Source organism: Benincasa hispida, unplaced genomic scaffold, assembly GCF_027475165.1.
Source record: "Benincasa hispida cultivar pf3 unplaced genomic scaffold, pf3_genome.v1.1 HicScf951, whole genome shotgun sequence".
NCBI classification, from domain to species: Eukaryota; Viridiplantae; Streptophyta; class Magnoliopsida; order Cucurbitales; family Cucurbitaceae; genus Benincasa; species Benincasa hispida.
Window position 1 is genome coordinate 1,327 of NW_028327099.1, and position 15,382 is coordinate 16,708.

The 15,382-nt window shown below is 32.9% G+C and overlaps 1 pseudogene across 1 annotated transcript; it reads left to right on the forward strand.

The window, feature by feature from the left end:
• The first annotated feature begins 13,943 nt into the window (after positions 1-13,943).
• LOC150029745 (4-coumarate--CoA ligase 3 pseudogene) lies at positions 13,944-15,376 on the forward strand (annotated as a pseudogene). The gene is made up of 2 exons (XR_016527347.1): positions 13,944-14,808; positions 15,196-15,376. The product of XR_016527347.1 is annotated as a 4-coumarate--CoA ligase 3 pseudogene (transcript).
• Positions 15,377-15,382: the final 6 nt, after the last annotated feature.

Below are 15,382 nucleotides of genomic sequence, written 5' to 3' on the forward strand. Positions count from 1 at the left end.
TAAGGAAGACTTTATATAAAGAAGGGTTAATCCCTTTCTCCAAGTCTTTTTCCAATTTTCCCTTGTGCAGAATTAATCAAATCACACTTATTTGGTTTTGGTTGGCGCATTGCTCATGCCCATCGCATGGTAACTCGCAACCAACACTTAGTCATTTCTCTATGTTACACACCCATCATGCATCACCTAACCTCAAGATACCAGGTTATCGCACACCTCAACAACCTTCAATCCATGGCTACAACACATGGCACATCTAGTTTCTACACTTAGCCAAATTTTCCTTACTAAGTGTCATTCTTACCTTGTTACTTGAGAGCCTTGTTCCTCAATACTTAGAACTTCACCTTCTTCTTTATCATCCCCAAACTTTCCCTACAAACATTATATTAACTTATACTTAATTTTGATTAACATATTAAGTATCATACTTAACTAGGGAAAATGGGGTTTGGGGTTTACAATTTACCTCCCCCTTAAGAAATTTCATCCTCAAAATTTACGTCGAGTTCATCAATTGAATAACTAAGGGTATCTGATCCTCATTTGTTCTTTAGATTTCCAAGTAGCTTCTTCAATACCATGATTCCTCCATAGTACCTTTACCAAAGGTATTGTTTTGTTCCTTAGCACCTACTCTTTCTTGTCAAGGATTTCAACTGGTTCTTCCTTATATGTTAATTTTTCCTTTAACTGTACTGGTTGCTCTGGTAACACACGAGTAGTATCAGGAACATACTGAAGGAACTCTAGTGGGAGAACCTTGAGCAGAAGCAGATCGACCAAATCCCATAATTTATTAAATTCAATGTTTTACAGTAAACAAGCAATAAGATGTGCTTTTAAACCTAATTACATCATCCTTTAAAAGAAAACAGGTTTCAAGAAACCTCACCTTTGAAGACCTTTTTCTTCACGTTTTCTCTCGAACGGATCATGAACTTCTTGAAGACCTTCTTCAAGATAACCTCACACAAAACCCATAAACTACCACTAAAGTAACCTTGGTATTCTCAGGGTGAGAACCCATGAGTGGTGGGCTCTGACTATTTTGGTTAAGAGGGAAAGCTTTAATATGGAGGAAGAAGATCGAGAACTTTCACACAGAACTCAAAGACACAGAACACTTCTGTCTTTTTATCTTCTCTCAATCGTTCAATAACGGCTAAGTTTAGAAGAAGAAGAAAACAATTTCTTTTATTCTTCTTGCCAAATTAACCACCACCCACTAATGTGCGTGGAGAGAAAAGATGGGGAAGGGAGTTGTAACTCCCTTCCATATTATTAAAGTAATAATAATATAATATAAATATGATAACTAACTTATCATATATATATAAATATATTAAATTATATGTTATACCAAATATAACATATAATCTATAGTTTTAATATTGTATCACACACAATATAAACTATAGTTTCTTTTTTCTATTATATGACATTTAACATAAATCTTATTTATATTAAATTTAACAATTATGAATCCCATTCATAGAAAATATATTTGAATCTTATTCAAATATTTATTTCACCTCATCAAGCTATAATGTATCAAATACATTATGACAATTATATCACATATAATTGAATCAATTTAATTATATCATATATAATTAAATCCCTCTATTAATTTGAACAATTCAAATTAATACAAAAATTGATTCACAACTAAATCCTATTGAGCTACTAAGGGAACCTCGTGGACCTGTAGTTTGAAGCTCCAACAGTGCATGAATAATTAATTAAACTCTTTAGTTACATTATTCACCATTCGTTAATTGTCGGACACTCCATTAAAGACTAACAGCTGCCCTCCATTGGATATAACCAATCAATAGTATGATGTCCCTTCACAAATTGCTCGTAAGTAAAGCTAGGCTAAATTACTGTTTTGCCCTTATAGTTACATCCTTAAGTACCTAATCCCTATAATGAACAATAAATCATAGTCCTACTATGACTAAACCCCACTCGGGCCACGAGAGAGTGTGGCACTACATTGTTCAAGACCCGGAATCAGCCATTAAGGGAGTAATTTATCTACTTACCCTCATCTCAAGGAAGAAGTGAATTTCATCGTGTAGATGTGTTGCCAGCTCCCCGATCAGATGAATCCCCAAAATGGTAGACTTATTGAGTCAGTGATCTGGCCACTCTCACCCATACAAATCAAAGGATCGCCCTCATAAGCAAGAGTTCACAACTCACACAGGATTCAGGTCATGTTACCTATGGTCATCCTGGTAAAATATAAGTCTTTATTATGACGGTATTATATAATGAGACTAACCATTTCGTGGTCCGATCTTATACAAACTCCTTTATGTAGAATATCCCTGCTTGCATATCTAATACATGAATGATCAAGATTAGATCATTAGTAACATTTTACAAAAATTATAACACCTACAAAGCAGGCCATACTCGTAGTGTCACCAGGATAAGGTACCCAACCTTATCTGTCTACTACAGGCCATTTAGGTTATCACTTAAACATGATCCACCGGTATGTCTCTACATACATATTTAAGTTACAAAGATAGCCTTGGATGTTAATTTATTAGTTTTTGGTTAAGGCAACTAAAATATCAAATATTTTATAGACAATGAATAAAATATCATATATTTTATTAAATACATAATTAGTTTGTTCAACAATGTTTACAAACTATAGAACCCTACGAGATTAGGGCATTAACCCCAACACATACTTTCTCAACATGGATACATGGAAAACATCATGTATATGAGATAGTTTCGGTGGTAAATCTAACCTGTAAGCTGTTGGACCAACTTGCTCCACTATGTCATCAGGTCCAATATACCTTGGACTCAACTTCCCTTTCTTGCCAAATCCAAGGGTTCCTTTCCACAGGGATAACTTAAGGAATACCTTATTCGTAATCTCAAACTCTTAACTCTCTTCTTCGCTTGTCAGCATAACTCTTTTGTCTATCTCGGGTTGTTTTAAGATTTTCTATAATTAGCTTAACACTATCAGATGTCAGCTAAACAAGTTCTGGACCTATCAGTTTCCTTTCCCCAACCTCATTCCAACACACAGTTGTCCTACAAGGTCTTCCATACAAAGCCTCTTATGGAGCCATTCCGATACTAGAATGATAGATGTTGTTATACGCAAATGCGATCAATAATAGGTGTGTATCCGAACTTCCTTTAAACTATAATACACATGCCCTCAACATGTCCTCTAGTATGTGAATCGTCCGCTCTGACTAACCATCTGTGTGCGAATGGAAAGTTGTACTAAAAAGAAACTTCGTACCCAGAGATTTCTATAAACTAGGCCAGAACTTTGAAGTAAACATCGGATCTCGATCTAACACTATCATCACCAAAGCTTCATACTGGCTCACTATCTTATCAACATACAACTTAGCTAACCTATCTAGGGTAAAAGTGATCTTCACTGGTAAGAACTTAGTCATCTTAGTCGATCTATCAACAATTACCCAAATTCCATCATAACGATGGCGTCTAGGCAAGCCAAATAAGAAATCCATCATAATATGCTCCCATTTCCACTCTAGCACTGGGAGTGGATTAATAATCCTGCTGGCCTATGCCATTTAGGCTTAACCTACTGACATATCAAACACTTCAACAAAATCTACTATTTCTTTTTTCATGCCAGGCCACTGGTACGATTTCTTTAACGTTCTATACATCTTCGTACTGCCTGAATGCATAGCATAAGATGAACTATGTGCTTCCTTCATAATGACATGTTTCAATGTTATGCCATTGGGTACATATACCCTACCTTCCTTGAGTAAAACTACATTTGTTCTTAACTCATACTCTGTCCTCTAACCTTTACCTACCTCTTCAGTTATCTTTGGAGACTAGAATCTCCTAACTGTTTCCAGCTCCTCACTCGGTCTTGTCCCAAAAATGGTAGGCTTATTGAGTCGACAAACTAGCCATTCTCACCAATACAAATAAAAGGACAATTCCTTGTGAACAGGAGTTCATAATATACTTAGGATTATGATTAAGTTTCCTAGGTCATCCTAGTGAAATAGAAACCTAACTAATCAATGGTGTTACATCTAGTTGTTACTATTTTGCAATTCGGTCTGATGCAAACTCATTGCATAAGATACCCTCACTTGCATGTCACCTACACGAGCATCTTGGATAATTGCATTGGAATTGAATATAGAGTGGGCCATATCCATTGTTTTACCAGGATAAGGTACCTAGCCTTATCCCTATATGATAGACCCTTTAGGTTGTATCTTGAATATTGATCCCTGTCTATCTCTACATACAGTTCAAAACTAATAAGGTAGCCTTGGATGTTAGTTCATTGTACTTATGGTTATTAAGACAAAATAGGAAACAACATAATAATATTTATTGAATTAACATCTATTACTCTTCATTGATGATGGTCAATTAATGAGGCTTACTATCTATGAGTTTTAGGGCATAAAACGCAACACCTCTGAGCTACTTTTAAGCTCCCATTTAAACTACCACTAAGCTGCCTCATGGGTCCTTAGAGCTCCCTCTAAGCTCTCTCTAAGCTCCCTCATAGGTCATTTGAGCCTTCTTAAAGCTCCCTCATGGATTCTCTAACTCTCCATTAAGGGTCTCTCTAGGCTCCTTCATGGGTCATTAGAGCTCACTCTGTCTATTTGTAGGCATCTTATCTCTCTAGACTCTCAGACTCGGCCTATGACAATGAATTTATTCATAACAGTTACCCCCAGCCTTGAGTTTGGCATATGAGTCACTTATCGAGAGTTTCCTTTTGGAAGATTATCTTCTTTCATGACTCTTAGCCTATCCACTCGAATTGTTCTCCTCTCGAGCTTCACTTCGCCCTTGGCTTCCATCTTTTTGGCCAAATTTTGATTCATCTAAGGGTGAAAATGGTTTAGTTTGACTTGATTTGAATGTAAAGTGGAACCGGACTGCCAATATTAATAGGGAATCAAAGAAATGGGGCCGAACAACTAACTTATCATAACAAACCAATTGAAACCATCAAATGAATGGATGGTTAGTTTGGTCAAACCGGTTCCCTTGTTTAGAACACTATCATGCATGGATGACTCCAAATGGATGGAGGAAATAAATTTTTTTAAAAATAAAAATAAAAATAAAAATAAAAAAGTTGACTTACCTACAGGTCGAGAATATGCAAACTAGTGTATGCTAGCCTACTCTAATGCTAATTGCTAGGCCTTCTTCTAACTCCTCTAACACTTATCTTCTTACTCCAAAGGAATTTTTTGCACCTTTATTATATTCTCATGTCGAATAATTTTGTTGTTAGTGTCGCTAGTTTCGATTCCTCATCTGAGTTTGAATTAGAGATGCATCCAAATTTTATTTCTAGAGGATTAACTCGTCAACATGATAAAATAAACTTAGAAAGTTTGATAGCTCCCTAAATGGGCCATACTGTTGCCTCCAATTTCACTTGTTTAGAATGATTAATGAGTTTAAATGTTTATATTTATGAAAATCTGAGCATAACATGCATTCTTGAATGCTATGGGCAGTTAGGGTTAATTTGAAGCGATTATGGGCTTAACGGATTATCTGAGGCTTCAAAGAAGATCAAAAAATGAAAATACCCCTAAGGCCCCAAGCATTGCGACGCTAGAGTTAGAAGAATCAAGACACGATGACATTATTATGATGCTAAGTGGCACTGGGACTGTAACATCCCAAGTCCAAGATTCGAAATCCGAATTCAACCTTTGATGGCCTTGATATTTCCCTGCATCCCCTGCAACTTGGCAACATCGTCTTGTCTTCAATACTTTTAAGAGTGAAAGTTGTCCCCACAAACCAACACAGGTTCTTTCAAGATGCTTTGTCCTCATTCACATGCTTCTTAGGAAAATTTCCAAGAGGTCATCCAATATAGAATTGCTCCAAGCCATGCATGCTTAATTTTGGGGTTTTTTATAATTAAGTCATCGAAAAAGAAAATGCACTTTGTTAGTATAGGTAGTAACTTTCATTTTTTTTAAACCTTTCTTAACTATATTTTCATATCCTTAATATCCTGCACATCCCACACAACATTAAAATTTCATGAACATCCACAAACACACAAAAATCTCCAAGTTGAACTCCAAAACCAGTATAACCAATCTCAACCCACCCCACTCCCCCACAACATTCAAATTTTATAAACATCCATACACACAAAAAACTCCAAGTTGAACTCTAAAGTAACTATAACCAATCATATCCCACCCCCCAGAACATTCAAATTTTATAAACATCCACAAACACATAAAAAAAATAAAAAAAATAAAAAATAAAAAATAAAAAAAAACTTCAAGTTGAACTCCAAAACAAGTATAACCAATCTCAACCCACCCCCACAACATTCAAATTTCATAAACATTCGCAAACACATAAAAAAAATCCAAGTTGAACTCCCAAACAAGTATAAGTAATCTCAACCCACCCTACGCATTCCACACAACATTTTATAAACATCCACAACACACAAAAAGTTCCAAGTTGAACTCCAAAAAAAGTATAACCAAACTCAACCCACCCCCCACAACATTCAAATTTCATAAACATCTACAAACACACAAAAAATTCCAAGTTGAACTCCAAAACCAATAAGTAATCTCAACCCACCCCACACAACATTTCATAAACATCCACAAATACACAAAAAGCTCCAAGTTGAACTCCAAAATAAATATAAACAATCTCAACCCCCCTCCCTCTCCCCCCTCCCCCTCAACATTCAAATTTCATAAACATTCGCAAGTACACAAAAAACTCCAAGTTGAACTCCAAAACAAGTATAACCAATCATAACTCATCTCGCACAACATTCAAATTTCATAAACATCCACAAACACACAATAACGACATAAAACACATCAAAATTCAGTTATTTGGTTACCATAACTGCAAGATAACAACATATTAAACAACTAGATAATAAAGTAATCATACCTAATTCGATAGCCATTGTCTCTGTGATCGTCTTTCCATTGAAGGTAAAATATAGTAACGCTTTACGTTCTTTGCACAAACATATGTCTTATAAAAAATAATAATAAATAAAAAAATAAAAAGTGACATATATCTATATATATCATTCTAAACCGAAAATTTTCATTAATGGCTAATAAATTTCAACAAGCAAACTAAACAAAACTTATTAATTAACATCAAAACAAAGCTCAAAAGAAGTCACAAACACCTTATCAACAAAGATATAGGACAATAACATAGCAAAAGTGAGTATTAATATCTATTAGATAAAATAAATGTATTTTCCTTGATAATTAAATAAAATGGATTTTAGAACCAAGGATTGGATGAGCTCATAACCAAGGATTGGATTATCTAAAAATATGGAAAGAAAAAGAAAAATATAGAGTAAACATGGATTTTAAAAATTTGTGGTTTGAAAGGAAAATTGACGGTGGACGATTGGTGAGAAAAAAATAAATTGGACTTGAGAACTAATTAAATTTGATTAGATTAACATTTTTTTTATTTATACTAGTTTACTTAACAGCCCAAGATCAGTCCAAATACCAAAAAAAAAAAAAAAAAATACACTCCAGCCCAATCAACATTAGTCCAATCTAAAACAATATACTCCAAATTACATAAAAATATTGTCCAAAAATATTACACAAAAACTAGGTAGATCCAAAATAATAATAATAATTAAAAAAAACACTCTAGATTTATAGATCTGTTCATCCATACATTTGAAGAAAAAAAAACACTAGATCTATTGATATTAGCCACAATATTATATATTGAAAAAAAAACAGCAAGAAGACATTACCTACAGTCAATGGAACGACAGCGGTGGCAAGGGAGCAAACAGCACAGAGGAATGATGGAACGATAGTGGCCAATAATAAGGAACGATTGAAGGACGATGAACAACAGACGAACGACCGACGGGTGAACAGATGGCTTAACGACAAATGAACAATCGACTTACTGGCAAAAGACGAAGAACGAATCAATGATGGAAGATGCGGACAAAGGGCGACGCTGCTCTCTCTCTCGTCTAGTCGGCTTACCCTAAAGTTGAATAAGACAAATCTGATCTGCCTTATTCGATTTGAGATTTTAAAACCTATCTCTCGATGGCTATCGTGAGCCATTAGGAGTTCCTACCAAACTCTCGATGAATTGAATAATTCGTCAGGAGTTTGGTCATGTTGGCTTCTATTTCCCAAACCCCTGATGCATATTGTCAACTCGTCGAGAGTTTGGACATATCTTTTGACGACTTATATATGGCGTCGGGAGTTATTGCTAACTCGCGATGCTACTTTTAAGTAGTTGGACAAGACCCTCTCCCCTGACGATGTATCTTCCGACGGTTGTTTTAGGCATCGGAAGAGCCTCTTTTTCTTGTAGTGCTAGAACATTGGAAATAAACATGGAAAAATAAAAGCACAAATAGAACACAATGTTTGATAACCCAATTTTGTGCAATACCACCTATTTGTAGGAGGTAGTGTACCCAATAAAGATAACTTCACTAATATAAAGTTAAATGATTATAATACTATATTGATTTGTAAATAAATAATAATTACAGTGGCACATGAATGACTTAATTAACTTTCAAAATGATCACTTAGGCTCCCATAAGTGTGAGACTCTCTCTCAATAAAACATAAGCTTCCCCTAATGTGATAATATTAGTGAACAATCACTTAAACTCCCCTAAGTGTTTGAGAAAATCTTCAAGACAAGAATAAATCATCTCTACAAGGAAAAAAACAACAGGCTATGAAATTTGAAGAATCCAACTGACAAATAAGGAAAAAATATTCTATAGAATATGCTACCTTTCACGTTACAATGTCCTTGAACATGTCCATGTTGCAAGATATGTCGCAAAGAATAGGAAAGCACACCAACAAATTTGCACTACATAAATCAATATATAAGAAATCAATCTCAAAGCAGAATTAGTATAACAAGAAACATGTTTACGTTTTTCATGTAATAAAGTCAGCCAGCAATATTGCATAAACAAATTCCCTAACATCGTATTTATCATTGTTTAATATATGTGGGTATTTTTAACGAGTTTTTAGCCCTGTTTTTGAGGATTGTTTTTATTTATTTATTTATTTAGCTACAAATATTGATCAGAGTCTTTGTTATGCAAATTAGGGTCGATTATGGGTATATCATCAATAAGCAGCTCATGTATTGAACAATGTATGAATGAAGAAGCTGAGACATACAATGTTTGGATGAAGACGCTCAGACATTTTGTTAATCTTGATTATATATATTCAGTACTCAATTTTTTTTCCCAAACAAATCAATTACATGCATGAATTCAGGCCACGTTTACCCCTATTGAAAAATAATCCATCAATAATAACATAAAAAATAGGTCCCAATTAATTACTTTTATTGTTGTTTACTCACTTTCGCTAATCATAATGAGATGTGGAATCGCTAGTAATTTAAAATCAAATCGCAATTTGATTGAGGAATAAAAGGTACTCAATTTGATTGTGATTAAATATTACATGAGATCCACTACCTTTACCGTTATCGTTACCATTATAGATATTATTACTGTAATACTATGAAAATTATAAATTTGTCACATTTATTGTTATCTTTATCATTACCGTTACAGTTAAACAATAATAATAACGATAACAGTAATAGTTAAATATGACATTCATAATTACAGATAAATGCGATTAAAAGCAATCCAACTATGTTTACGATCCAAACCTATTACAATTCATCTATCAACGAAATCTCATTTCGATTACACCAATTTGTATTACGATTTGATAAACGCGGTCTTAGTCTTAGTTTTGGTAATAATATTGCTTCCTTTTTTCCAGCTCAACTTAGTGGTCAAACAAAGCTTGGCACGTGACAAACATTTTCAATTCATTTTTTTTCATGGCTTGCTCGGTTTGCAGAACATTAGTGTAATTTAACTAGTAATGAAGTATTGTTATAATAATAAAAGCTAGTAATTAATATGAATAATTAAATATTGGTCACTATCCCTAATATGGAACTAATTAGACTAACCATTTGATACTGGTTGAGACTTGAGAGTCAATTACACAAACTTTAAAGCCCTTTTATGAGCGCTTTCAATGAGGTGTCCAATTGTTGAAGGTCCACAAAATTACAATAAACTGGTAGTTAATTAAGTGGCATTTTTGTAAAATGCGCATTTAGAATTGAACTACCACACATCATCCATAGTATTAAATTTTCGTCGACATGTCGATATTTCAATTCATGTTTCCACGTTTTCATGAGATTGATATCGACATGAAAGATAAATCAATATTTCCATTATATCATGGAAAAATCCAAGAAATACTAATTAAACAAGAAAATATCACTAATGTAAATATAATATAAACAATAGATCTGTTAACTTGTTTTAAAAAAAACGTTTGTTTACTAATTTAAATTTATTTTTTAATCGTTTATAACTTTTCATGAAATATCCATCACATTCGAAATTTTATCGATATTTTCATCGAAATTTATGTAAAATTAAGATTTTGATATTTTCGTAAATATCAATATTTTAAACCTTCCATCTTGCCAATACATACCACAAAATATTCCAAATAATTTAAATAAAATTTCATCCACTGACAATTTCGTTTTTAGTTTTTTTAGATTTGTGTTTGTTTTCTCTCTATTTATGGTTTATAGTTTTTATTTTTTTAAAAAAAAAACACTTGAATTTCTACTAAAATTCTAAAAATCATTATAATGTTGGGAATTTGCAAGAATAGAACAAATATATATATTATAAGATTTGTAAATTTAGTAATGCCTTTTTGAAATTTACAAATATGGAAAAAAAAAGTTTAGATCTGATTTTCGTTTTTTATTATTTCAATTTTACTCTTTTTGGTGTATTGATATATGTATATTAATAGTATATCCGATATACTTTATGTTTGGTGTATCATTTGATTCATATAATCTATATGTAGTATATAGTTAACTGATATACTTTATATCTAGTTGATTGGGGAGTTATAAAATTGATATACCAAATTTACCATTCATCATACTAAATTTATCCATCAATAAAGTGCTCATGTACTTATTATTCATGGATTTAATTGGGATATTAATTCATTTTTTTTCGAGTATTAATGTTCTAGTATATCATTATCAACTTATTATAATGGTTTAATTCATCTTATTAGTAATCATTCTGAATGTATGTTGATAAACTAAATTGTTGATACACCAATGTTGCACTTGAAATTTAATTTTGAATGAGTGATTATCTACAATGTTATACTTGAAATTTAATTCAGAATGATTGAATTGATATACCGTTGATACACCAATGTTAAACTTGAAGTTGTTTTATAATGAGTGCTAATGTACTATCGATACACCAATGATATACTTGAAATGGATTTTTAATGGCGACCAATATATTATTTATATACTACTGTTAAATTTTAAATGAGTTTCGAATCAGTGTCGATAAACTACCGATACACTGATGTAATATTCAGTATTACATTTTAAACGAATGATGATATACTATTGATACACAAATGATATACTTGAAACTCTTTTTGAATTAGTATTGATATAAAATTAAAATACCAAATATTATACTTTAAAGTATATCATTTTAAATGATATACTTCACATTTGGTTTATCAACAATATCATTGATATGTTTTTCTTTCTCCCTAAATCTAGTTTGTCAATCAATCACAATGAACAAAATTTGAAATACATACATTATAGAATTGACATATCAAATTGAATATAACTTACATGCCATTAAAATCATATTAAAATTTTGAAAATAGAATAAATTAACTGATAGGCTTTATATTTGTCATATAAGTCGACATAATTAGTGTAATTAAAATATATAATAAAAATTAAACTAAAACGAATGAAAATATCATAAAACTAATGTCAAAACCTAAATCATGCCATTGAAATTGAACTAATAAAATAAAAATATCTGCATATCAAAATGAAACAAAAAACAAACACAACTTCCACTGTGATACAAAATCATGGAATATCAGTTGCATAAATGATTTACTTTAAATAAAGTGGCTGATTGATATAATAAAATATAAACTGTATCTGCTGACTGATATTTGAAAATATAAAATATATCAGATATACTTGCGGATGCACAAACAAGGGTAAAATTGGAACAATAAACAAACTGAAAATCAAGTTTTAATTTTTTGCTATGTCTGTAATTTTAGAAAATCGTTGCTAAATTTGTAAATAACCTTATGCTTTTTGCTACCCATTGCGATGCTCCTCTAATTTTTATTGTTTTAAGAAAAACATGCTTGAATTTTTAGTCAAATTCTAAAAACCGTAATAAATTTATGAAAACTATGCCACGTTTGATAACTTTTTTTTTTTTTTTTAAGATTATGCTTGTAACGTTGCACTTTACTCCTAAGTTTCTATATTTTGTAATCTACTTTCTACTAAGCGCTTTATTTGTGAGTGGTCCATTAGGCATTGAAAGATGAGTATATCCAGGTCGTCCTTGCTCTAGGTACAAGGTGTTGTGTCACATTTTGTGTATAGAGTTAGACTTAGTTGATATCATTTCTTGTTCTCAACGAGTCATCCATTTGACTTGTGTTAGACTAAGAATTTGGTTGAAAGCCTCTTTAGAGACCGCTCAAATAGTTTGGGTGTTGCTAATTTTGCCCATTGTAAGCTTTCATGTAATTTTGTTGCTCACTCTCTAACGTAGGATGCGATTGTTCATTTTTGGTCTAAGGCTTCTACTTCTGTGTAGGTTGCCAGAGAGGTTCATTCCAACTCTATTTATGTACCCTAATTGAGTGTCCTATGCTTTTAATGGGAACCTTATAATTTGTAGTTAGTTGGTGGTTGATGAAGTAATTTTTCCAAAAAAGAAAAAAAAACTAATTTTTGAAAACGGAAAAAAAATAAGTTTTTATTTTTAAAATTTGACTTGGAATTCCCATGTTTTTTTTTTAACAAACATGAAATTTAAAAAAAAACGACGAAATTGTTATCAAATAGAATATTGGTTATTTTAATTTTCAAAACTTGATTTCGACTTCCAAAACATCAATGAACGTGAATAAGAAAATATAGAAATTTAGTAATGGGAATAGTGTTTTTAAGGTTAATCTTCGAAATGAAAACTAAAAACTATATGAAGCAAAACAAAGTAGAAACCAAAGGCTCTTGAGAGTGGGTATACACCAAAGTCAGATCTAGAGGGAGAGGGTTAGGTTTTGTATTCTTTTTTTTCTGTTTTTGGAAAGGTCACTCTTAGTTGTAAGAGTATGACATGACAATGATTTCTCTTCATTCCTCTTATTGATTGAGCTCATTAAGAAGAAGTATATATTCCTAACTTGTGCATCCAATCTTAACCATCAGAGTAGTGAAAAATTCAAAATTATTCTTTTACTTTTTCCAAAAAAAAGAGAGCTCATTGTAGTTGGACATATACACAATTGGTAAGGAGTGATGGAGTATGCTTACAAAGAACTAACTTTTCTTCTTTTTAGAAGTGAGAAAAAAAAAACTAACTACAATGAAGAATTTTAGAAGGTGTTTGGTGCTTATAATGGATTGACTCCATATTTAGGATTCCAATTATAATAGTTGGTGTTCTAATTATTATAATCTACTATTTTAGCTACTTTAGTATTTTCTACCTATTTTCTCTTTTTCTCTTTATTACTGAATTTATTATTTTTCACTCAAATTAAAATAATTTATACCTAAAATAGAAAATATTATATTGCTTCACAAACACAAACTATTGAGTTTGTAATCCACGTAAGATTATAATAACAATTATTTTGAACGTATAATGTTTGAAGACTACTAGTGGTGTATCTCCACCTTATTTCAAAGCTACCCTTCAAGATCTCAATGGTTGGATTGGATTTGCATCCACCATTTCTCCCACCTACCCCTCTATTCTTCCTATTTATTCATCATCCCCTTTTTCTCTCTCTGCAAAACCAACTCCCAACTTAAAAATTTAATCAAGAGAGAGAAACTGATACATTGCCTTCGTTACGACACGTCGTCCCTTTAACAACCATGATTTCCGTGGCCTCGTTATGCGAAGCTCAACAACCCAATGTTTCCTCCGAACTCTCCTCCTCTCCGCCGCCCGCGACGGCGCCAACCCATATCTTCCGATCGAAATTACCGGACATTACAATCCCCGACCATCTCCCTCTTCACAGTTACTGCTTTCAGAAACTCTCTGAAGTCAAAGACCTCCCCTGTTTGATCGTCGGCTCCACCGGAAAATCCTATTCCTACTCCGAAACCCATCTCTTCTCCCGGAAAGCCGCCGCCACTTTCTCTAAACTTGGAGTTAAGAAAGGCGACGTCATTATGATTCTCCTCCAGAATTCTCCTGAATTTATTTTCTCTTTTATGGGTTCCTCCATGCTCGGCACCGTCGCCACCACCGCCAATCCGTACTACACGGCGGCGGAGATTTCCAAGCAGTTGATGGCCTCCGGTGCCAAATTTGTTGTTACTTACTCCCAATGTGTCGCCAAGCTCCGAGAATCCGGCGAAGATCTCACCATTGTCACCGTCGATGACCCGCCGGAGAATTGTCTGAGCTTCTCGATGGTTTACGACGCTGATGAGAACGACGTCCCCTTTGTTGAGATTGACACGAACGATGCCGTTTCGTTGCCGTTCTCCTCCGGTACGACCGGGCTCCCGAAGGGTGTGATTTTGACTCATAAGAACATGGTGTCGAGTGTGGCTCAGCAGGTTCTAAGAAAAATTCGCTGAATTCAAAAGCTTATTAAATATTTAATCATATATTTATAGACCCAAAATTAACTTAGTTCAAAGATTAGCAAAGGCTCAACAAATAATTACCATATTAAAAAGATACCATTGGACTTATTTTCAAAGGATTAAATTTACTTGGTCGTTTTTAAAAGTCATATTTAATCACGTAAGTTTAATCTTAGATTTTAACTGTATTTTTCGTACTGTAAAACTTAAGTGTGAATGATTAAAAACATTTTCTTTAGTGATTTCAATAGTTTTAGATTTACCCCAAACATGTAATGTGATAACAATATAATGTAATGAGAAGAAAACGGGTAGTTATTGTAAATTTGATTATCTATTCATATGGTAAATATGCAGGTGGATGGAGAAAACCCGAACTTATATTTAAGAAGAAACGACATCGTTTTATGCGTGCTACCAATGTTTCACATATTCTCATTGAGCAGCATAGTTTTGGTATCAATTAGGTCAGGGGCAGCGCTGCTTTTGATGGAAAAATTCGAGATCGAGTCATTGTTACGACTAATAGAGAAGCACGGCGTGA